This window comes from Aedes aegypti, chromosome 3 (genome assembly GCF_002204515.2).
Source record: "Aedes aegypti strain LVP_AGWG chromosome 3, AaegL5.0 Primary Assembly, whole genome shotgun sequence".
NCBI lineage: Eukaryota > Metazoa > Arthropoda > Insecta > Diptera > Culicidae > Aedes > Aedes aegypti.
In genome coordinates, this window is record NC_035109.1 from 75499594 (window position 1) to 75526172 (window position 26579).

General features: G+C 35.9%; 1 protein-coding gene across 5 annotated transcripts in view; it reads right to left on the minus strand.

Moving 5' to 3' along the window:
* The window catches only part of LOC5576834 (transcription factor E2f1), a 63285-nt gene that overhangs the window by 18823 nt on the left and 17883 nt on the right, over positions 1 to 26579 (minus strand). The window contains exon 1 of one of the 5 annotated variants that reach the window (XM_021852651.1): positions 12329 to 12570. The exons of 2 other annotated variants lie outside the window; for them this stretch is intronic. The gene's annotated coding sequence lies outside the window, so the exon portion shown is untranslated. Of the gene's footprint in view, positions 1 to 2615; positions 2726 to 2821; positions 3049 to 12328; positions 12571 to 26579 lie in introns of those variants that run through there. 2 more of the 5 variants (XM_021852653.1, XM_021852654.1) reach the window with 2 other exon arrangements.

The following is a 26579-nucleotide window of genomic DNA, read 5'->3' on the forward strand; positions in this document are numbered from 1 at the left end:
AATTTCCAGAAAGCAATCGAGTGATACGTGAAGAACTAAAGATTCTTTTTCACGATAAAATTGCAATACTCGCAAATAGCTATAACTTTTTTGTTTTTTTTTTTTTTTTTGGACAAAATGTTTGATATTTTGAGTAATTTTTGTTCTGTATAAAGTGTTGAGAAACTGTAAATTTCATTTAAAAGTACTATTTTTTTTTTCAAATTCGAAAAAGCACAGCATGCACGAAGAAATTTTGTACAAGGGTATTGAAACTCATATCTTTCGCAACGTGCAATGGCAAAAAAGCTGGGAATCGTAACTTTTGCTGTATCTCGTTTATGACGTTCAATAAAGAACGTATGACTAGCGATCGAAAAAAAAATGGATAAAAACTATCCCCGCACATACGCTAAAAAAGCGACAAGCTTTCTTGTCGACTTGAAGTTTTTGGACGCCAACTAAACACTTCTTTCCGGGATATTACAAAACAAAACTATTGCTTACCAGAAGGTCAAGCATTGGACTGGACTAAGCCCGTTTGTGTTCCAAAAGGCATTAAATTAGTTACGGCAAAACCTTGCAAAAATATCCTGTTGCGTAATGAATGATTGATTAATCGTACATGAGGCGGACCTCAATCTTCCTAAAACTCCACAGTTGATAATAAATCTTCGAGCTGTTTAGTAGAATACCTACAGTATTGGACAAAACATTTGCAACTTTTTCGATTTTCCATACAAAATGACCAACTTATATCTCGGTTATTTATGGACCGATTTGAATGAAATTTTCACAGAATATCAGACATAACTTGAATTTTAACATATATTTTTGAGTGATATTTCCAATCACAAGTTGAAAAGCAGTAACGGTTTGACTAAAGTGAATTTTTTGACGATTTTTTATAATTGACATAACTAAACATATTGAAGGAATAGCTTCATGGTATCTTCAGCAAAGTTGTAGATTTTGACGAGATAAATAAGTTTGCTGAAGACAGTTTTTGTGTAGGGCTATCAGATTTTGAGATAAAAAGTTTTGAATTTTTCATCAAAAATTACACTTTACTCAAACCGTTATTACTTATAAACTCGTGATTGGAAAAATTATTCGAAAATATATGTTAAAATTCAAGTTATATCTGATGTTCTGTGAAAGTTTCATTCAAATCGGTCCATAAATAACTGAGATCTAGCTTACCAAAGTTGGTCAATTTGTATGGAAAATCGAAAAAGTTGGAAATGTTTTGTCCAATACTGTATAAGTAGATGAAACAACTGAACCAACAACTATACCATTTAATTCCACTAGAGATTGTATCCTTTGACAGATACGCGTATTTCGACCTCAACTGTAAGGTCGTCTTCAGTGTCTTCTATTAGCGTCGCCTCAGTTCTCTTATTCTCTGTTGTCTACACGATTATAAACAGCGTTTTCTGAGACCAAATTGCTAGCTTTGCAATTCACAGGTCAAGTAATCTGAGAAATCAAAGAAATTTCAAGCTCGAACAGATACTGAATCGTGCTGAGAATCGAACCCAGACACCTTCAGCATCACCACAAAGCTAATCAAGGTGAAAGCATGACGAAATTTTTGGCATTTTTTTTAATATCGGATCGAATTTGCGCAGCTATCCGAGGAAGAAAACATAGAATCATTTTGACGATTTGTAATAAAATTGAACAAATCAATTACGGTGGTAATCAAGCAAAGATTATGTATGATAGGCATAGAGCGATTATTGACAAAAGTCTAAAAATAATGTAATGGTGACTGATACTTTAACGATTTCATGGTGTAAATCGTCGAGAAATTTACTAAACTTAGTGGATACATTTCTGTGTTTTGTTTAAGCATGAACATACTGACGGTATAAATCACTATTATTTAACAAATGAGGCAATGCCCCACGAAGTAGGCTCTGTCCCAGTTGGAACGTAATACCAGAACGCATTCCAGGTGTTAGTCCACGGGTATTTGTTGCATTTTGAACCATAAATGACGACAGCCTCAATTAGTAGCGAAAAATAAAAGAATTTTGAAAGCATGATGGTGCGACACTCGTTCATACAAAAGACGGAATTTATCTTTTGATAGGTATTGGACCATCTTTTAGAAAGTCACGAACATCTCAATCAAATTAGGAATCCCTAAACAGTATATGATCCAAACTTCAATATAATATGGCATACAAAATGAAGTCCTCAAATTAGGAATTTTAATATGACGGGCTTGATTTACATAATTCTAGACTGTACATTGTACGATGTTTCCTGGTTTCTCATTTTACCTCTTTTTGTGTTAGAGAATCTTTATCGATAGCTTGTCCTCACAATAGAATACTCAATTAGACTAAATAGTAGGCTAATCACTGTGCTGTATGGCTCATTCGGAAATGTTGGGTTCAGTAGTTGAGTCGACCGGGAATCTACCTGGCCTATGATATTCTCATCACTGTGAAAATGTCCATAAAACTTTAAATTGGATAGACAGGCACCTCGAAATATAGTTAGGTTTTAGTACAGCCTTCCCGTTGTCCATTGACAATCAAATCTGAACTTTCTGATTCCATCAACACGTGACAAACCGATTTAGATTGTTGTCCATTTGCAAAACCCTGCCGGGAGCTAACCTTTCGATTCCTCAAAAAAAAACACTCTTATCAAACAGCACAATCGAGTCACTTGTTTTTTTTTCTCTCACACAGCGATTCACCACATTTTGCACCACACGATCAGCCTCCATTTAGAGTCAATTTCCACCGATTCCAGCTGCAGACAAAAAACAACTTTGCACACTCGACCAATGACGAACGATTTAAGAAAAAAAAATCCTTACACTTCACTAAGTTTTCATCGACCTCGTCTTCCTGAATGGTATCTCCGCTGCACCGTGCTGCTTGCTGCTGCTTCTCTTGCAGTTTGGCTACTTGTGTCAGATACCGGAGCTCTGGTGCTGGCTGGTCCAAAAACAGCCCCCAACAAACAACCACATTTCGGCCATTTAATTTTGCAGCTTGCATTACAGCCCGCCGCCGCGGTTCCGCAATACCTACTCTACTCTCTATAGGTAACTACGCTCAGTTGTCTCGTCTCGTCTCTCGAACCGCGCTATGGATGGATGATGATGTTCGTCGGTTCGGGTTCGTCGCATCAACCGGAATGTTTTGTACCAGAGATTCCCAATCTATTCGGGTGCACGACCCACCTAGCCGTTATGTTTATTTCTCGCGACCCACGAGATGAAAGCAATGTCTAAGATAAAAGTTTTTTGTAGGACAAATTGAATCAAATAGCAGATGAATATACATCATACGAAGAACAATCAGAATGACTATTAAAAAAGATACAATTTATATTGAGTTTTAAAAATTATACCTTGTTGGAAATCATTCAAGTATGTTTTGAGTTATCGATTTTTTTTTGTAAAATATTGCAGCCAAATATATCTTTGCAATATGTTTTTTTTAATTTATTGTTAATTATTGAAGATTTTTTAAATTCATTGGCCAGCAAAATTATTATAATTTTTTTGAACCACAATAAAAAACCGAATGTCGTGTACTATACTAGACTTTGTTCGAGTCGCCTGCCTGGTTTTCAGAAAAACTACTGTTTTTCACCCAAACAATCAAAATTCATATAATTGAGATCGTAAGCCTCAAAGTGAACACTGGCCAGGACCTGAGAATTGTTGTTCAACTATCATAATTCATTCCAAAAACTTCAGAAAAATATCAGTATTTTTTGCGTTTCGCAGTTTGGAAAACTATGTTGTACACGCCAGAAACGCACTCACACACCGATCAGCACACAGCCATGGGTCCGTACCGCACGGTAGAGGTGGTGGTAGGTAGTCGTGCAATTAGTCCGAAAAAAATACGTGAAGCTGCTGTTGGTTGATCACACACGACAACGCAAGGAGGCGAGGAGTGCATTCCAAATGTGGGAACGGCTGCAGGCTGCAAGCCCCGATGCACATACCGGTTTTTGATTCCGGCGGGGACATCATCCAGAGAATCGATCCTTTCACACGCGCGCGATGACGAAAATGACGACGACGACGATGACTAGGGCCATGGGCAGGATAACCGTACTTTGCGGACACGAATACGAAGAAAGGTGCCATGCGAGGGTATTGGACAGTGGTTTCCAAGCGTTGGGATTATCTACGAAATATTGGATGATTTCTTAGGCATCGAGGATGCTAGGTGTGTTGAGATTCCAGCTGCACAATGGGATGATCTATTTTTCAATGATTGTTTTCATTTTCCAAATCGATCTGTTTAGTAGCTCGAAATAACCTGGAACAGCGAGTTTCAGAAGTTGAGATATTGCGAATGTCCCCAAAGGAATGTCGTCCAATAATCAAGAGTCCATTCTAGAGAAAACTGGTTTTGGTTGTGCAAATTTACGATTCTTACTTGAGCCTAAATGCGTTTTTTTTTTCTAATGCAAAGAGATACAAAGTATTTGTTAAAATATCTAAAAGATCGTCCACTCCCTGGAATTTATGGGAGATTTTTTCTCGGTGTATCTATGAAGCAAACGTCAAAACTGAAAAAGCAGTTTTCTGCTTCAAAATCGCCAAATCAGAGGGAATGAAAACACACAACTATTTTATTTTACAAATAAATTGTTGAAATTGTTGCAATTTCTGACCACCCATTGAAATGTGGTAAATGGTCAAAAGTCAAAATCAAATGCATCTAATTAAGTAATATTTATAAATTTCTATTGATGGTTAAGTAGAAGAATCATTCGATGTCGAAAAATCTGACAAATCTCTTGAAATGTATTTCATTTCCTCGCATTCCTTAGCGCGCTGATCATTTTCGCTGTAATGGTAATATGCACTTGGTCCTCTCTGACTGCACGCTTTTATCGATTTTATTGATCATCCAAAATAAATTTGTTACACATCTCTCGCAGTTTACAGCATTCATCAAATCTGGTCAAAGTGAAACGGAGGTAAGGTAATTTCGCATCTAATGAGAGAATAATCCAATTTTCCCAAGTTTTGTACTTGGTCCCCTCTGACTTAACGCCGACCAACTGGAACGATATGCCCAAAAACATTTTATTGTTCTCTTATGATGCTGGCAAAATTTTTTGATATAAATCCAAAAATGCATTTCCTAAGCATAAGCACTTTGTCATAGATCTAAGACTAGCCAAATTAGTCCATAGAATCAGTATCATAACCCGTAACGCGGGTAGATCACCTTTTCGTGGTGCGTTATGGGGTAAGATCTACCAATTTGAACCCTAGTCTCATCTTGTTTGTCGGGCTAGGGTAATATGTTCTGGTATTTCAAGGATTCGCGGTACAAAGTCCGTCCTTGTTACTGGCAACAGTTTCTAAAAATTAATCTATTTTACCTAGCAGATGGTTAAAGACTCGGAGTTGGTCAGTCCCGAGACTACACTTGAAGCCAGGATAACAATCATGAGTGTTAACTCAACAAGGACTGTAAGTACTGGTAATTCAAGGACTCACGTACATTCTGATTACTAAACAAATTTTCTAGCTTGATTCGGTTTTGCTGCTAGCATAAAGCCCCTTTTTTCTAGTATTTTTTCTGGGACTAAACTAAAAGCGAAACAAAGATGTGATTAGAGTTGGATGGTCAAATATCAGTAGAACCGATTTAATTCCTCAGAAATTTAATCGATTATGTTTGCTAAGGGGCGCGCCTTCGCTGAGATTTAAATTTCTATGAAGGGTGTAAATAGCGGGACCTTTTCATCATAGTCGATTTTTATCAATATCTGAGGAATCAAAACAAAAACTGTACAGAAATCGATGCTTCATTACCTATCAATGGAAATGGAGTAATGCGACATGCACTATACACTAAGGATACGGGTAATGCCACAATAGATCTAAATACTGGTCGCAGTGGCGCATCCGAACAGAGAGAGAGAGAGATCAGTATCATCAATAACCCCATAAATCCGTCAAAAAAAAAATCATAATCAAGTAGATCTCCCACGAAAATTTTCCAAATATTTTTCTGGCTCAGCTTCCCGTCAACCTAAGAAGAATGTTTTCTAGACTATACTAAAAACCTCATTAGCAATTCATAAGCTTTTCAGTGTCATAAACAAGTTTCATAAAACTGTGCAATTATCGGCTTTATTCCAGTTAGGACTCCAGCAAAGATCTAATCAAAAGATTGCCATGAATCTAAATGGAAATCTAAACAGCAAATCATCAAGAACCTTGTCATTAATTCCCAAGTTGCGCACCTCCTGTTAAAATTTTCTAGTTTCACCCATACAGCTTGAAATTGAAACAAACTGGTGTTCTTATGTTTGAAATATATATAATTTCCCGGTGTGTTCTCCAAATTCAGGGCTCCACGGGTAAACAAAAATCGTTGGGGTAACTTGGCCTTGCTCTGACCTGTTTTTTTCAAATCAATAAGATATCGAATTAAATTCATTTGTTTTTGTTAGTTTTTCTTCGGTTAGGTTTTGTTGTGCGTATACAGTCACCCCACAGTTATGGATCAACTAAGGGTAATTTTTCAGAACAAAACATGATTTAAAAACATGGTGACGCTATACAAAACAAAATCACCTTTCTGGCACTGCAGAATATAGTTGTTTTTGATAACACACCTCAAAATTCCCGGTTGTTTACGAAAAAGTGTCGATTTCGATAGAAATTCCAAACGTTGTCCACCCCACAGATGTGGATTAGTGGAAGAGAAGGATCCCTATTATGGATCAAATCGACTCATATTATGGATCGAAACACTATAACAGCAATTTAACTGCGAGGTAAACGAATGGTGTGCTAGTGAAAGCATACGTTTTGGCGTTTGTTTCGGAATTGTCTTATCTTTGATTCATAACTGTGGTATGGCTTTCAACGCCCCACAGTTATGAATCAATGCTTCTGGGAAAACGGTTGACATTTTATTTCTTACGGACGGAAAAAATATGCTTAATCATATTATAATTGATGTACAGATGTACAGATTTATGGTTCACGTAGGTAAAATGTGTTCTGCGTAATTGCAACTCTATTTGATGAGATATTCCCGTTTCAATTCAACTCTGATCCATATAACTGTGGGGTGACTGTACTATCGAATTGATATTCAATTTTGTTATCATTATTTTCGATTTAAATCCATGTTTTCTTTCGTTGATGGGAGTCTCGATCTCTTTCGTCAAAATGTAGTTAATACAATATGGTAAATTCGTTTCTATATATCAGTTCCAATCTTTAATGGCACTTCAGTAGTTGCGCTGTTTTATACAACACTGATTGTAAAACCTCGTTATGCGTACTCAGAATCAGCGTGATACTATTGACGAAGACAGGACTGAAAGGTCAAGAAAACCTTACCTTGGATAAGAAAATAAGATATGATTTTTTGGATTTACAATATCGGTGTTCTAAGAGTAGATCAAATTGCAGGGCTGGTAGCAGTCAGACAGTAAAATAATAGTGACTTTAGTGACCAAAATGATAAAAATAGTGACCAAAAAGTGACCAAATTGTGACCAAAAAGTGACCTAAAAGTGACTTCAAAACTACATGTAATATTCATGAAAATTACTATAAATGAAAATACGTTCTACGTGGATATTAACCAATCTTCATTTTGGGTGAATTTAGAGTCTAGAGAACTGCACTACCCATGTTCGCATAGTCGACCCAGATAACAACTTAAAGCTGCTCAAACGCTTTTATAACTAATTTAAATCAGCCTTCGTTTGAACAAAAGCTGGTCATAGCCTCCACACACTCTTGTTCAGCTGTTAAACATCTAATTCTGGCGATTTTATTCAGCCTTAAGCTTAAATGAAGCTATATGGAAGGCTGAACAAAAGTCTAGCATGCGCTTATTCAAGCCCCTTTCAATAACGTCATTTCTATTTTTAGAATAGATGGCAACCTTCGAATGCTTAGCAATCGCTTATTTATCCATTATTCAACAATGAATCAAAAATATGTTAAAAATATTCACAGGTTCATAGTTATGAGTTTTATAAACGCTACCAACAATTTCAAACACGCAGTGGAGAAGTGTGCTGGAATTTTAAGATGAAGATAAGTAGGTATATATGAAAATTGAGAATTGAACTGGGATTCACTTATTTATAACCACTCACCTTTACAGCTTCTCCACATGAGGCTGTGTGAACATCATTGAAAGCAAGGGAATAACTTATCCACTTGTCTGAATAAGGGCTATGTGAAAGGTTGCATCAAGGCTGGAGAAGTGATATCAGTGCTATGCGAAAACAACTAAGTTAGCTGTCATAAGTGTGTTTTGATTTTAGTTTTAAACTAGAATCCTCAAAAATCTTCAATTAATGCTGTTTAATGGTTGTCACTTGCGTTGATAATGATTACGAATAAAGTGGAAAATAAGTTTATTCTGTCGCTTCGTTCACTGCCGTTCTATGCATATTTGTCCCGCCGTCCATAAGGTTTACATGGAACATGGGACAAGTAGGCGTAGAAGAACAGTTCAGTTAATTAAAAAAATGACAAAGAAATCATCGTGATTGAGGGTAGAATTTCATCTGCTGAAATCAGGAGTTCTTTTTCGACAAACCATAGGCTCGTGTGCGTTTAGCATGCTTCGTGATGTGGAGATTTATTGTACGATGTGTTCAATGAATCCGGTTTTGACCCAAACTTTGATATGTATTTTTGTTACCCTACGGCGGGACGAATTTTCGACATTGGGTGTTGATTAAAGCTAAGTATGCTGTTTCGCTCAAGAAAAGTAAAGAAATTCCTTGACTGAAAGGGTCAAGAAATTTCCTACAGAGAGCCCCCTTTGAAGTGACATTTCTTCTCAACTGCGTACTGCGATAAGAAAAAAGTGATTTTCTTGACCATTTCTTGGGAGAAATTTTCCACGCATCGAGATAGGCGATTCCTTTTCTTGTCAGTAGCAAACCGGGCTTAAAGCTTTAAATAATCTTTAATCAATGTCATTCAGGTTGGTTGAACAAAAGTGAAAACTGTTGATGGAGAATAGTTTGTTCAACTTGATATTCAACTTTGAATGAACTGCTGAATAGGAGTGTTTAATAAGCTTTTCTTCAAATTATTGTTCAGCTGTCACGGTGTTTAGCCTTGTACACCATTAATCAGCCAATGTTCAGATATTACTCTTGCTGTTCAGCTTAAATTGTTACTAAGGGACGTAAGCGCCAATATGCTCAAAATTGTCGTTGCTATGCATTCTTTGCCTAATAACACACTCGTTGGACATGCGAACAGCACTTATTTGTTAGCACATACACCACTATATGCGAACATTCACACGGTTTGTCAAGTGTTTGTTCGGATAGTTCAGCATATAAACTAGTCTGCTATGATTATGATTGAAACTTACTGTTTGGTCGCATAAAATACCATGCTAATATGGGCAATGCAGTAGTAAGGGTGTCCATTCAAAATCAGTTTTTGAATTCCCGGATGCTCAAAAAAAATAAAAAAAAATCTTGATATTTCAGTTTTTTTTTATACAAAATAGTCAAAATCGGAAGACTTGAGATTATAAATTGAATTAAATTCGTGAGCTGAATATGATTTGAATTTCAAAAAAGTTCGCAACCATAACAACTTTCTACGACTTATTTTGGTAGTTTGTAAGTATAGTGCTTGGAGATGTTCATTTAAAATTATTTTCCCGGTGACCGCACGTTCTATCTGTTTCACGACCCGTTTTGTGTAGAAATATTTGACCTAAGATGAAGTGATTCTTATCGATATTAGTACTCGTTTTTGAAGTCCTGGACGAGTTTCTAACAAACTCCTTGAATTTTCGTTTGTTATTAAAACCCGTCTCCGGCTTATCTCCGGGAGGAATTTTGATGAGGGTCTTTCAAATAGGAGGTTAAACATTCCTTCTATAGTCACATATTACTGCAGAAAGTTCACTAGTAATTTATTCAGCAGATCTGTCAGATATTGGCCCTGGTATTCGCCAACATTTATTAAAATATTACGACTAAAAAATTCAGCCCAAATGTTTTGCCAGCATATTCTCCAAAACCTTTCCCAGATTTTTTTAAATTTTTACCGTTGCAAATGTCTACAAAATATTCAGGAATCCCTATCTTTTTTGACTCTTAAATTTCCAAATCACACTTATTTGTCTTAATAATAAAAAATATCTATTTCTTGCTGTTTGTGTTTGAAAAGATAACCCAGCCTCATATTTCAATACCGTTAGATCACAAAAATAGTGACTTTAGTGACCAATTTTCTGAAAAAAAGTGACTTTAGTGACTTTTTGTTGGAAATAGTGACTTTTTAGTGACCAGGTCGAAAAAAGTGACCAAGTCACTAAAAAGTGACTTGCTACCAGCCCTGAAATTGGGATGCAGATCTACTGCGTTTAAGTTGTGATTACATATTCTATATCTCAAGAGGACTAACTGCCTACCGAAGTAGTAGTTCATGCTGAGAGGAATTGGTTCGAACCCGGCTAATCGATCATGGTATCTTCGTCCTTGCCACTCGATTTACAAATGAAAACTCTCATTCAATAAGTGTGGAAGTGCTCACTACTCATAGAACACAGCGATTCCAGTTAGAACGTGAAAACCATAATAGAAGGTTTGTCCCGGAATGCATAATTTGGGCACCTCTGGCCTCAGAGTGTAACAGTAGATTGATGGTGCGCGCACATCCGTCGTAGGGTATCCTCTCGAATACGCCGGCTGGTGGCACGCACACAAATTTTTCTCGCACTTTCGCTTGATCCCTTCTCCCTTTCGATGGCACGAAGGAAGACAGCGTGTGAGGCAAGGGGTACCCAATTGCATGTTCTGTCTGTATAAAATACTGTTCCTTATTACGGTGCGGATGGGTAATGTATACACTGGGAACAAGGGTCCAGATGGATAGGTTATTGTGCCTCCTTCTGTCACGGATGAGGAGCATGGACCTACTTGCTGGTGTTTGTGTGTCAAGTTACCTAACCGACTGTATCCAGATAGAGCTATTCGCTGACCATGTAGTGGTCGTCAGTCCCAAATTTGCCTGTGTTTGCGTTTTTGTTGTTGTTTTCAGTTGCCGTTTGATGGTTCTTTACGCTTCCCCGGTCATCCCTCTTCACCCTCGGTTCTGGGTATCGTCTCTACGTCGAGCTTTCGACGGTTGGACTCAATGTTTTGCGCTCTTCTTATCGGTTTTGTGTTGTTTCCTTCGGGGGTTCTTTGGCACCGCACAACGGCGCGCTCTATTTGCTTCGATATTCGAATTATGATGACTTTCCGTCGCGTTCGAAGCGGGGTATCGAAAATGGATTCGTTCGATCAATGTAATTTTTTGTGCTTGCGTGCGTGCCTGGAGCCATTACCTGCGCTGTTCTGCGTATTCATACGCGTTCGGTTTCTTCCTGGTCCGTTGCGTGTAGATTTGGGCAGGGCAAGGATATAGAATATACGTACATATTCCATTAAACGTAGAAGCTGGATCATCACGAGCATAGGTGTATAAGAAAATGGAGGAATTTTTGGGGCGATATCGTCTGCGGATGCGTGCTAATTGGTCAAATTATATGGTTTTCAAGAACAAGCGATTAACCTCCTTCGCGTTTCTAATACGAGTACGCTATATAATATGTGAATATTCACCTTACTCGTCGAAACAGCTCTCAGCATTGTATTCAACAGGAAGCACGCACTTAGACTGGATTTCGCTGAATTTCGGCGCCTCTCCACGTCCACTTGTGTTCACTGGTTCACCCGGTTTTCACCGGCACCAGCAGGGACACAGCGTAATGGCAATGCCGTCGACTGATTTGCATCCATGTTGTTTCGCCGCTTATCCTTTTTCCCCTATCTGCTCTGGATGGTGTTGGTCTTGTTCTTGCACAACACATTTTTTCAGTCGGGCGATGCTGTATTATGCTACCAAGTGCAGCTACTACCCGCAGCTTCTCCGGTAATTACGGGTTTTTGTTTCGCTCCTCTATTGATGTGCATAAGGATTTTTTTTGTCGCCGTAGAAATTCTTCCCCTTCGAACGCAGCAGGGGGCCAAAGGAACATCTGTGTGCAATTTTGCACCACATTTTCGCCAGACGTTTTTTTTTGCGTCTCGAAGCCCAATCATAAGGGCCTCCTGATATCTATCTATAGAAAGTGGCAGCACGCGTTCCGAAAACATTCATATTGCACTTTTGAACAAGACATCGACCGAGCAATTTGCGCTTCACGGTCTCCATCTTTTTTCTCGCCATCATCATTGATTGCCGAGCCGAGGCGTAGTAAAGCATATACGCTGAAAGAAAGTCGAAAAAGGCTTGCCCGCGTCGACCAAGAACACCCAAAAGCCAAAACTCGCTGGTGCTTACCATCGTGGCCGGATCTCCGATGGAGGTGGAAGAGACTGCTGCAGACGTCGAGCACGACTTCCTTCGTTGGCGGTGGTCATTTGAGCACTTGCCGAACCGAACCGGTCTCACTGAACAAATCCGGAATTTGCACGAAAATTTATAATTCCTGCGTTTTTTTTGCTCTGGCTTCTTGTTCTCTCGCGACTCTACAGAATACGACCGAAGTGTATTAGTTCGTGGCTACAGCCATACTGTTGAGTGGTGTGTACGTGATCAGCGCATCGACTTCGATGCCTTTCAGCCAGTTTCAGTCAGTGAGAGGAGCAAACCGTTCGTTCAGAGTGTTGGGAGTATGGAAGAGGAATAGCTGTGCTGCGATTTTTCGAAAACACACACCGAGAACATTAAATCGCCGGATCAGTATCGAATTCGAATACCGAGGTCCAATGATGGAAAAAGGGTTTGGGTATGTGAGCTCATGATAAAATTTGTGTGGTTCGGAAACCTTATTTTTCTAGAATTTTTGCTCGTTTGGAAGAAAACTACTGTTTTATGTTTGGCACATGACCAATTCTAAATAGAACCATAAATAACATACATATCAAACATTGTAATCCCATTGATAACGAACAAATCAATGGAAAGGAGGCATGGCAACTACCAATGTCGATATTTTGGAATAGTTCAACGAAAAGCTTATGATTCAAGCTTATTATGTGAACAATTAATTGTCCGCACTAGCATAGTATTATCTGTTTTATATGCATTTTCGTCAACATGGAATACATGCAGTTGATAGATGAAAAAGTTATGCCTAGGAATCGGAGCGCATGATGTACATAAAACTTTGAACGAACTTCTTCTGCCTTTCAAGTAAACTTTCAAAAGGTAGAAGGTCTGATGTTTTGACAGTGAAAATGGTTCTGCACCAATAGCAAGTACTTAATCAGCAAATACAGATTCCATCAAATGCATCTAGATTTTCTCACAAGGAGAATTTACGTATTTTCAGCCATTTTGTTGTTTTCGTCATGAGGGGTTTTTGTCGGCCAAATAATCTAAAATTTGGCAGTAAGATGCAAAAAGTATTGGTGTAATTAACTTGAAGCTTTTTGAACGAATAAATAAATCGACAGAAAATTTTCGATTTCAGATAACATTGTGACGGATTTCTTCAAACAAATTTGGATGAATTGCAAAATATTCTCCTGGCACCAGGGGGGTGGCATGAGCCAATATTCACCAACCCAACATCAATTCAACATGGCGTCCAGTGTTCTTGTTTTGATTGTTTTGGGAGGAACAAAACATGTGTTTTTATGGGTAGGGACGGACATCAATAATACCTCGCTGATGCGTAAAACATTAAACAAAATGATGAACAAATGACAAGCGTCATCAAATACGACGATTCAATGCGATATGTTTAATTGCCAGAATCAAGCACTAGCAGCGTATGAGCCATATACTCGAAAATCAGGAGCAAGGTTAGGGCAAACCGACCAGAAAGTGGGTACCAAAACGAGAAGTACCAAAACGATGTGAGGAAGTGCCCTGCCTGGCACAATCCAAGAACAAACAAAAAATAGAAAATTTTTGGCAAAATTTCTGAAAAATCAATTTTTTCCTTCCGTATCATAAGTAGTAACTCCAGAGCACAATTGATGTTTTACGAACTCGAGACAAAACCAATTAGATGAATGTTGTGCATAAGTAGTCATAAAATGATTCCATACGTACTTAAAATGTCTACATTTCAACCGAACGTTTCAATAAATTAATTAGAGTAAACAATCAAACGAAACGACTCATGATCTCAGATTTTATCTGTTCTACGACCCCGGAAATAATTGTGCATACTTAGATTTTAAAACAAACAGTAAAAGATTGTTAATAATATGATAAGCATATTTGTTGCAGAAATTCAAGAAGAAGTGTATTTGACGTTAGGCAGCCGCTACTGATATCACTTTTGATTATTTATTATAGTCCAATCGATCATCCATTATAGAAAATTGCTTTTTGTTTAGAAATAGTTGACCGAAGTCTGGATGAACAGTATCAAGGGTTAATCAATAAAAAATATAGCTTATTTGTTGGAATTTCTAATAATATTTCTGAAACGATTTCAAGCAAAATTACATAGTACCCGCTTTTGATGTGCTGGACGATGACGAACCCTTTGAATTGTTTTGGTTCATAACTTCACTTATAATTTATTGAGCAAATCTGAAAGATGTTGGTCTTGGTTTCTGTTTTTCTGTCGAAATTCATTGAAATATTTCGGCCAGAATATTAAGTCGCTTTCTAAGTTTTGCTAGAATGTTCTTCCGAAAAACTAACGCCTGATTTTTTTTACACTTATCTTTGGAAATTTCTACAATAATAATACCCCTGAATCCTTCCAGGAAGTTAGCCTGAAAGCCTAACACAAATAGTGACTTAAGCAGAGCTGGTAGCAGTTGGACAGCAAAATAATAGTGACTTTAGTGACCAAAATGATCAAAATAGTGACCAAAAAGTGACCTAGAAGTGACTTCAAAATTACAAGTATTAGTCATTAAAATGACTAGAAATGAAAATACGTTATATGTGTAGCCAATCTACATATTGGGTGAATTTAGAATGTAAAGAACTGCAGTAATTTCAATTCTTGAGCAATAAGCTATCCGGAATGAGACAAAAAGATGGCTCATTGAAGATTTCACATACCATTTTTTACGAGACGATCATTAACTTAATATAGGTTACTATTTTATATTTCTGATTTCAGTCGAAAAAAAATCAAATACATGAATTATGGTCAGAGCTGGTAGCAGTTGGACAGCAAAATAATAGTGACTTTAGTGACCAAAATGATCAAAATAGTGACCAAAAAGTGACCTAGAAGTGACTTCAAAATTACAAGTATTAGTCATTAAAATGACTAGAAATGAAAATACGTTATATGTGTAGCCAATCTACATATTGGGTGAATTTAGAATGTAAAGAACTGCAGTAATTTCAATTCTTGAGCAATAAGCTATCCGGAATGAGACAAAAAGATGGCTCATTGAAGATTTCACATACCATTTTTTACGAGACGATCATTAACTTAATATAGGTTACTATTTTATATTTCTGATTTCAGTCGAAAAAAAATCAAATACATGAATTATGGTACTCGTGATAGAATGTTTAGAATAATTCCTGTTCATGATGAACTAACAGGTAAAATTCATTGAAGATTTTGAAGAATTACTAGAAGCATTTCTCAACAAATCTGTGGAATAAATCGGTGGAAAAATGTTGGTTGAAGACAAAACTGTGGTGAAAATCGTGAATTTATTTCAAAGTATTCTGAAAAAAAAAAAATCCTTACAGAATTACAAGTTCTAAAACGAACGAAATATTAACACTCAAGCTAAATTTTCGACAGAATTTCTGTAGAGTTAAGCCATTTCTTCCAAATAAACAACGGTAACTCTAGAACACAACTGATTATTGGCGAACTCGAGACAAACCAAATTCGATGAATGTCTTGCATAAAGATTTAGAAAATAATTCCATGCATACTTAAAATGTTTATATTTCAATTGATCGTTTCAATAACTAAATTAGGTTTTGAAAACAGTCATATCACTCAGTGGCGACTCGTAACCACACGTTTTATCTGATCTACAACCCTTAAAATGACTAATTTTAAATACCATCAGCGCATCAGTATCCGCTCATGCCCCTATTTCCGCTCACTATTGTAAAAATTGATTTTTCGTGTCAAAAATCAACATTTTTCGCACGGATAAATTCTAGCAATATAAACAACTTTCAAATAAAGTCGTCTGATATTATTTTTTTTTTTTGATAAAATAATTCTTTATATTGGAAACATAAGACCTCGTGAGCGGTTATTGGGCCACTAGGAATTTGTGTGTGTTTGTCTGTTGATGTTTTGAAGAAATGTCGATTTTAGTATACAGCCTTCTTTATTACAGTAGTAGATATGGTATGACCACAGAAAATATCAGGATAAATAACAAAATGTTGAAATTATGCATTTTTTAGTAAGTTCGTCACGAAACCTGTTTACCGTGAGCGGAAATAGGAACACTTAGTTGCAGTAACAAATGCAATTAAATATTTTTTCATAAAAGTTTTTCAATTTCTTTTTATTTTGCCGCTGATTACCTATACTTGGAGCTACACTGTGACATAAAAATAGTATTGATCGACACAATAGTTATTTTATAATAAACATTTGAACACATAACTTCCCTTAAATGAACGGAATCTGGTGCACTGATGATACTTAGATCATAAAGCAAACGATAGAAAACGCATATATTTTGCTCATATGAGTTACTCCATAAACAGGTGGATTCGATGTTAGGGAATAGTCACTGATATCATCTTTAATTAATTATTATCGTCTCATAATGTTCAAGCATTCATTAGAGTAACGTGTTTTTTGTATAGAAAGAGTTGACCCTAGTCATGTATAAAACTGCCAAAAGGTAATCAATGAAAACATGTATAGTTTATATGTTGGAATATCTAATGTAATATCTGCAATGGATCCTAGCAAAACTAGTACTTGCTATTGAAATCCTGAACGAGTTTATGACCAACTTTTTGAATTTTTGTTGTTATTTCAGGAGGCAGGTTTAGGATTCCTTCTATAGCCGTAGATTACTGCAGAAAGTGCACTGGTAATTTATTCAGCACGTCTGTTAGATATTAGTCCTGCGTTGTGTCAAAATTTATCCAAATATTTCGGACAAAATTTTTTTCCCGAAGTCGCTTCCTAAGTTTTGCCAATATCTTCTCCAAAACTTTTCCCAGGAAGTCAAGAATTCAACAGTCAAGTCAAGAATCTTAACAGTTTGATTTCAAAATCACACTTTAGTTGCCCTGATAATGATAAATATCCATTTCTTTTTGATTGTGTTTGAAGAGCTATCCCTGTCTAAGATTTCATTATCATCTGATCACGAAAAAAGTGACTTTAGTGACCATTTTCCTGAAAATAGTGACTTTAGTGACTTTTTGTTGAAAATAGTGACTTTTTAGTGACCAGGTCGAAAAAAGTGACCAAGTCACTAAAAAGTGACTTACTACCAGCCCTGCTTAAGTGACCTGTAGGCAAATTCCAGCGAATAATATCTTCGAAAAGAAAGTTTCTTCCATAACTCACCAGCAAGATTTTTTTTTTCGAAGAAAATACGCACCGGAATTCGTCTACAGGTCGAAAAAAGGGACCAAGTCACTAAAGTGCTTCGCTAACAGCATTGCAATAGGTCTTAGTAAACCACCGAAAACGAAGAAAACAAAGCTGCCGAAAAATACAACTCATAGAAGGATTTCGCAAATTCTCCCGCTACTTTTGGATGTCAAGTAATAAGTAATGTATAATTAATCAAATCATTTGACAAACAGGGATAGACAATTTATTGATAAATCTAAAAGACCAAGTCTAAAAATGTTACGCAAACGCAAACTTTCATTTATTGTCAGGACGTACAGTTTACGGAAGTTGCCTTTATATCAGATTTTGAGATTTATCAATTCATTTTTTTGTCATTTGACTTTCGAATTTGCTGAGGAAATATAAAAATCTGGCAAATAATCTGACACAAGAGACCTTGACATTTATTAATCCATCATAAAGCTCTCCATGAATTCAATAAGCATCTCACAAGCAATTTGTTGATAATGACAGGAATAATTCGCAGTAAATATGCAGAAATCCATACAAGACTTCGTCTGGGATCTCATGATGATTTTGGCATAAATTACGAATTAGTTAAGTGCGTAATCCAAAAACGACTTTTTCAAGAATCCGTATCAGTTTAGGAATCTATCAAAATACAATTCTTAAATAACGTGTCCAAAATTTCATTGGGAAACCACTTAAATCCTATGAAATTTCCCAACAATCTTTGTGCTTGGCTTTACAGCAACCGCTAGGAATATGTTCATAATATCAAGAAACTTTTTAGAAAATATCGTTTAGGGTGGCTGATCCAATGGTAGTCTGTGTACCAATAATAGTGGTACAGGTCGGACTCGATTATCCGGAGTATCGATTTTTTTTCACTCCGGGTAATCAAATCCATCGGATAATCGAATCACTAAGAAAAAAAATTAAAATCCTCGATAAAAGAACTTAAATATTATTTTTTTTTCGTTGTTTTATTCATATGATGCGGTGGCGTAGCCAGAAATTATTTCTAGGAACAGTAGGGGTCTACACAAGAAAATAAAATTTTTGATCAGCATACACAAAAATACACTTTCTCACCCCCCCCCCCCCCCCTTTTCTTAAATACGTTCTAAACTGCGAAACCATTCATATTGTATATTGTACTACCAAATTACCGTAATCCGGGGGCAAATTGATCACTATTTCACAATTTTTTGTCATGTTATCCTTTAGAATTCAAATATGCCAAAATTATTTCGGTAAAATCAGTACTTCATTGATCTCTATCAGTTTATGTAATCGATTTTTTATGAAATCAAATTTACCATTTCATAAAATTAGTTTTAATATCAAAAATTGAAATGACACATTGGGGTGACATTGATCACTATATAATAAAGCATATTTTAAAAAGTAAAATTTCCCTATCTACTAAATTTGGGTCTCCTGAATCTGAAAATGATGTCAAAATTCTTACAACTCATGATGGTATACATATTATTGCAAAATTAAACTATGTAAATCTGCATCATACGCCTAAATGTATGCAATTGCCCGTGAAATAAGCACGTTATTCAACAATAAACGGATTTATGAGCAAACAACTATTTTTGTAATGATGTACGATTTCAAAAATGAGTTCAGCAGTTCATACTGAAGCTTACACAACATTTTTGATACTCAAAGTTTGCATGCAGTCTTAGCACCAGCGGATTGTTTAGTACCGTCATTTCCCACATTATTATCAACATCTTCAAAAAGTGTGAATATTTCTATGCAAAACCGGCCCTAATAAAAATGAAATAGTTTAATATCATCATTAGACATCTGTAAACTAGAAAACATGAAATGTTTGTGATGCCAACGAAGTATTAAGCATCCTTGAAAGGAAATACTATTCGCTACCGACCTGATCAAATTCACCCCAGTGATCAATTTGCCCCCGGTTTACGGTATCTCAGATTTATGCATAAACATTGAAAAACAAGAACATCAAAAAACAAATTCCGGATAATCGAATCCCGGATAATTGAGTCTCCGGATAATCGAGTCCGACCTGTACCGTAATCCGGGGTAACATTGATCAGTTCTGAGACATTTCTTAAATTTTTCATTTGAAAATGCAAACGTCGCCAGTTTTATATTTTATAACAAGTACTGGCACCCACCGCTCGTGACTATATACTGTATTTTGGTTTTCAAAACATTTAACTATGTTTAAATAAATGTTTTAAGTGATTTTTTCATATAGTCGATATGGGGTAACATTCATCACCCATGTAAACAACGTTCGGTAGTCCTTGACAAATCACAAAAACGTCGAAAGTCGATATATCAGTCATCTGAAATGCTTGATTTGTTCGGAGGATTGTAAACTACATTATGTGATAGGGAGTGTTTATTAAAATAAAGTATTGTGGAGTCTAGATATTGAAAACGATTGAAAACATTTTTGTTCGAATTTTATGGGCTAAATACATTTATCTACAAAACAATGAAATAATATTAAGAAAAATATGTGAGTAACTTAGAAGATAAGTAAATTTATTTGAGATCACAACGCAGACAAACACTTGTGTGAATTTTATCTAGATTTCGACTTTCAATATTTCTTATGGAAAAAGTCTCTTTTTGAAAATAAGTGGGGTGTTAGGGGATTATCTTTTCTACTTTATCCAAGTTACTAAACTCATTCGATTTAAGCCGAAATATATTCCAATATACTTTTGGCTTGTTCCGTGAAGTAAAATTACATTGTAAGATTTAAGGGGTCTATTTTGTTTGTTACTTAATATCACCAAAATGTCATGCCTCGAAAATCGGATAAACTGGTAGGAAAATCTTGATAACAACGTATTAAAGTAAATATGAGATTTTTCTTGATACTATTTCCAAAACTTGTTCGTTCACACTGATAAAATGTTTGGAAAGTTTGAATGATTCTTTCATTAGGGAATGAGTTTGAAGCCATTGATCCTTTTCGAGGTAATCCTATGAAATGGTAAACAATAATAATATTTTGTAATTTCTCAGAGTGTATAAATGAAACCAAATCTACCTATCGAACTGTCAAACCGTCTATCTATCGAACAGATCAGCAAAACAAATAGGGGCTATTGTCGAAGACGAAGGAGAACAAGCATTCAAAGAAGCCTCTTCACGCAACTCTCTGTATATAGACACTGTCATTTCTGAACTTATTTTGAGAAACTTCGCGGCCTCGTCGGTCACTAAACGCATTGTGTTATAGAGTGAGCGTTAGATTTCCGCTCCATACTGTAACACTTTCCTTCTTCAGTATTTTTTCGATCATGCCACTGGGTGTTTCATACAAATACTTTGTTTCGTGTAGTGTTTTATTTACAGGGAAATTTGGTCATTTTCCCTATTGAAACTAAAAGCTTGTTGAAATTATGCTTATATTATAGATTTTTTATGAAATTTTTGCAGAGTTTATAGAATTCGTAAACTTCAATTATAGGTCATGATCCTGTTGCATTCAAGTATAAAAATCATTTCAAGACAAATTTACGATGTATTGATAGTTTCCGAATAAAATTAATAGCTATGAAAGATTTAGCAGTTAAAATAAAACGGTTTGCGGCTACAGGAGTTCCAAGTTCAATAATATTGATGTATTATCTGTTAAAGGTTGAACATAACTTATGAAATTGAATGAAAGCATCAAAATAATTGACCAAAAAGATAATGTTTTGTTAATGGCAATATATGGTTTTATTTAGAGAACTCAAAGTCCTTAACACCCCATTTTGCATTTTCGTCAAAAATCACACATTTTCATGATTATCTCAGAAATCTGTCGTAGGATCCTCATAATTGTATTTGTCTTTTGATATACACGACGAGAAAATGGTAGGGCTGTCCTTTGTTCAATTATTGACATACTAGAAGTTGCTTGAAATTCGAGTCGAATTTTTTTTTCATCCCTTAACACCCCATTTTACGGTACTTCTAAATCATGTCCCCAAAAACGAATATGAAGAGCAAACTCTTACAAGTCATTTGCTTTTCAAGTTATTTCAAAAATAAAAACACTTTGAACAGCGGAATACGCCTAAAGGTAGGCAGTTTCCTATGGAAATTCTGCATTCTTAACCCTTCAGTCGTCGCGTGGTTTGTCAGAACCACCACGCTGATGCTGTGTACGGTAAGCGAGGTTTTTTCAACACTGTTGTACAAAATACAACAGCGCGACGACTGAAGTGTTAATAACAGTTTGTTAAAGTTGCTTAAATGAATAAACTTATTAAAGATTTGACAACGGAATCATTTTCGGCGATGCCATTTTTAGTAACAGCCACATTTTCTTTGCTCATACCATTTACAGAACTCATGTGAGACATGAATCTTCGGTAGTAATATTCATAATGATAAAAATCATTGATTCAAAAACTTGATAAATTTACGCATAAACTAAACGCAATTTTCGCAAAAACTTCATTTTTAATTAGTTTATGAATGTAAGAAAGAGAGACACCATTCATGCTGTGAAAATGTTCCATCAATAAATGATGATTCGAACTTTTTACGAGCAGGGTCATACCAATCAATGTTACCCCCGCTGATCAATGTTACCCCGGATTACGGTAGTGCGGTTTCAACCGTGTTATTGGCAATTTTAATTTTTATGTGTATTTTTCTAACATGACCCTTGTAAAATTGATATGAATGTGTATAAAATTTGTTTGGAAATTAGTTAGAAAATAGTAGAAAACAATTAAAAACCTTAACTTTTTTGCTCCTTTGCACCAGTAATAGTGGGACGTTCCTATAATAATGGGTTTCAATGGGAAATCAATGTAAACCACTATTATAGGAACATACGTTAGCAAATATCACTAATACTGGAACATGTTCCAGTAATGGAGGAAATGCTTTTTTGAAAGATTCAATGATTTTATAATTCTAAGATTATTGTTTACGTAAAATAGAATAGCAAAGCTTTCGTATGACGTATTCAGATATGAAAAACAAGCTTCCGTTATTTTCTGGCGATTTTTTATTCCTCAATAGTAACGACTATTGTCACTATCACTGGTGCAGACGCCCTATATAATCCTCTTAAAATCTCATTTGCAATGCACTAACTCTTCTATGTAATTCTCCAAAGAGCTTTCGAGACCGGACAATTAACGTCCAGATTTCAATTAGAATTTATGAAAAAATGTAATCATAAATTATCCATGAATCTTAATAGAAATTTATCAAGCATCCTATCAAGAACTTTGCCAGAAATCCCTAAGCACCCCCCCAAACACTTCAAACGTATTTCAATGATGTTTCGTAAGAATTTCTTTGAATGTGCTCAATATATTCTACCAAAACTTCTCAAAGCATTTGACAAGAGTTTGTATCAATTGTGAGAAAAATCTGCCAAAGATCGCTCCTTGAAATCAATACCTTTTTTGACTAATATATTAAAATAGTTAATTTGGGATTTATCATGAATTTTTTGAGCAATTCTCCCAAGAATTTTGATTTAGATACCTTCTTGAATTCAATCAGGATTTTTTCTAAGGATCATTTCCCTCCAAATATCGTTTCATTTTCAAGGAAGTTCCAAGTTTTCCAGAAGTTCAGCCATTGATTCTTGCGTTTCTTCTTGAGTTTCAACATTTCCGCTTAGAACATTTCCAAGAATTCAAAAATTTCCCATTTTTTTTTCCATCATTCATCAAGGGATGTGTTTAGGGAAATGTCTAGGCATTTTTTTAAATTTTTCAGAGAAAATTATAAAAAAAAATCGCAAGTAATTACTAAGGAAAATCCTACAGTAATCTTACAATGAAACTTGTATGAATTCTGAGTTCCTACGATGATCTCTGAAAGAACTCTCGGATTCTTAATAAATTGCTAAATTAACTGAAAAAATTGAATCTCTGAATAATGCACTACAAGACACAAAAAAAATCGGAACAATCCCTGAAGATTTTTTTGTATGAATGATTGGATTGTAGTAATTGCTGTTGTTTTAACTTGTGTGCAACCTTGAATGAAGTTGAGAAGAATCCATGAAGATGTGGGGACAAGCCTGGTTTAGTGGTTAGAATTCAAGCCTCTCACGTCGAGGACCTGGGAACGAATCCCATCCCCGAGATAGTTACTTATGATTACAGTGACAACTTCCTTCGGAAGAAGAGTAAAGCCGTTGGTCCCGAGATGAACTAGCTCAGGGTTAAAAATCTCGTTAATAAAGATAGAAATAAAATGTTGAAGAAATGCCGAGAGAAATTTCTAGAGAAACCTAATGAGGAACACCAGATCGTTTTTATTAATGAATTCTTGGAAAAGTTTTTAATAGATTTTATCGAATAATGCCTGAAAGAGCTATTGGAGCAATTACTCGGAGTAATCGTAAATGGATTTTTAAAATAATCCTTATGAGAATTTTTGGAATAAATGAAAGAAATGGCGCAAACATTTTTGTAGAGATTCTTGGAAAAATGTCGAAACGATTTTTTTTTAACTTTGGAATAAACCTTTGTGGAAGAATATTCTAGGAGTACCGACTGAAAAAATCGGTGAAAGAACAAGTAAAAAAAATATGTGGAGGAAATCCTGGGATAATCGTTACAATTTTTCAGAGAAATCTCTATGAATGCTCTAGGTTTCTTCGGACCAAATTCTGGAAAAAAATCCTCTAAGCATCCGTTAAGAAATTGCTGGTAGCATCCATGAAAGGTTACCTGGAAGTATTTCAAAAGGAATCTCTGGAGAAATCACTAGAATTGCTGAACCGTTCCTCGGGATCTGAGGAAAATATCATTAAGAACTTGTCGAATAGTCGCCTAATATTCTTCGAAGGCTTCCCTGGAGCCTCTAGAATTTTGCACTGGAATTCATTGCAAATAGATTAAAGCAAAAAAGTGACTTTGAGGCGAAATCACCTCTAAGTCCCCTAATGCCAAGAAGAAGAATCTTTAGAATTTTAATTTTCAGAAAACTTTCAAGTATTTACAGCAAACTTTTAAATTATTTTGCAATGCTCTTCCGAACATTTTTCTAAAGCTTTTCTTACAACACAAAACTGACATGTTCTAATCTCTTACATTTTTTTATTTTTTAAATAATTTTCAGATTTTTCGGCCAAAATTTCACAAGTGCTATTAAGATTACGGATCTAATGCCGCATTACCTTGAAATTAACATTATCTGAAACATATCAGCAAGTATTAGATATATCGATGTACAATTTTGATAATGTATTTTCAACAGATATTAAAAGCTCTCAACACGAAATAGGTCTCTGGGAAAAGTAGTAAATTTTGAATAAATCATCCAAAAAAGCTTTAAAATAACACCGATTGTAATTGCTTGTTTTACGGTGTCATAGAACATCAAACTTTCAGTATAACAAACATTTTTTGTTTAATTTTATATAAATCTCCATCATATTGATTGTTGTAACTAAGTAGCATCAATTCGAGTTACTTCGACACAATGTCGATGATGTGAGAATAGGTCAATTTTCATAGATTTATAAATCAGTAACAATTAGAAAAAAAATGAATATTACTAAAAATAGTATTTCAAGGTTAAATACGCGAGCTATCCAACGAACAACATGGACATATGCATTATTTTGGACCAATTTTTACCCCCGACGACGTTGAATAAAATTTAATTTATGTTTTGTGAAAATACCTACGGAGTAAGAGGAGGAAGCGGAGGTCACTTCTTAGAAAATAATGCGAAATAATTGTCCAGTAATTCCGTTTTTAAGGATTTTTTAAAGCAACGGTATTCAGCAAATATGTCAGTATTGTGTGAAGTCATGGAACAATAAATAGTTTCGTAACTGTGTTTTGTAAATTAAACTTTATTTACCTATTGCCCACTGCACTGTGACGTCACGCATCAATTTTGACAGGTACTGGTCCTGTTGTTTACAGTTTGGACTTAGTACTTTTTTCGAATCATTCTTAATTTCGTGAAAGTTTGATGCGAGGAGAGGTCAAATCCACTGCAGATACCCACGAATCGTATTATTCTATCTTCCTACCGTGGAAAATCGTCACCATCAGCATGCTGGTGATAGAAATGCGAAGATGAAAAAATGATGGAAAAAACGACTAAGTCCGAAACGTAAACAACAGGACCAGCAGCTGTCAAATAAGTGAGGTTAGGCTCGTCATATGCAGCGCTCTATAGCGATAACCGATCAATTAAACTTTACATCCGATCAAGGAAACGTACAGATAGATAATTTGAATAAATCGCTGTATTGTTTTTTCTCCGCTTGCTCTAAGTAAGCTACAGAAAGGCATTAACAAAAATGCTTCAACGTCAAACCATTCTAAGAAATTCCCCGACAAGCTCTTTTCCGTGTTTCTAGACCTGGACAGAGATCTCTCTGCCACACATCCACCCAACCAAAACACACACACTGAAGTTAAAAATAGCGTACAAGTACGTGCGGTGAGAGAACAACAGAGAGCCAAAGCACACCGATGAACGGTTTTCATAAACTAACTCCACTACATCAAGGGTATTGACATAGTTCTAGACACTGGCCAAGCACTTTGACAGTTGTTGGAAGTAACTGTCACAAATGACCACTCTCCTCACTCTATCTCCCCTCATACCAAAACAAAGTTGGATCAGACAGCTCCCCCCTAGAGTCCGCACACGCTCGGTGTGTGTCATGTGCAATTTATTCGCTCCTCCACACAATCGATAGATGACGGGGACAATGTCGGGAACCTACCGGCAGCAAAATAGCCAGAGGTTAACCTTCACCCGTCCTATTTCGCTCTCTCCATCCTCGACTAGTCGAGGGGCTTTTGAACACCGTCTGGCGTAGAACCAGCTCGAGCTCACGGGGGATTAGTTTAGTGCCCAAGAGGAGTCGGTACGTGAAACGGAAAATACGGGAGGGAAGCCTTTGGAAAATATGCGACGCATAAGAATATGAGTTCAAAGAAGAGAACTTAAAAATTCGAAGGGGAGAGTTGAAAATATGTGCATCACACCCAAATATAATGTACCAGGATAATGCTACGTACAGTTCCGAGCAAAAGTTTGGGTTCACCCTCTAGAAGAACATGTAAAAGTGTTTTGCCTGAG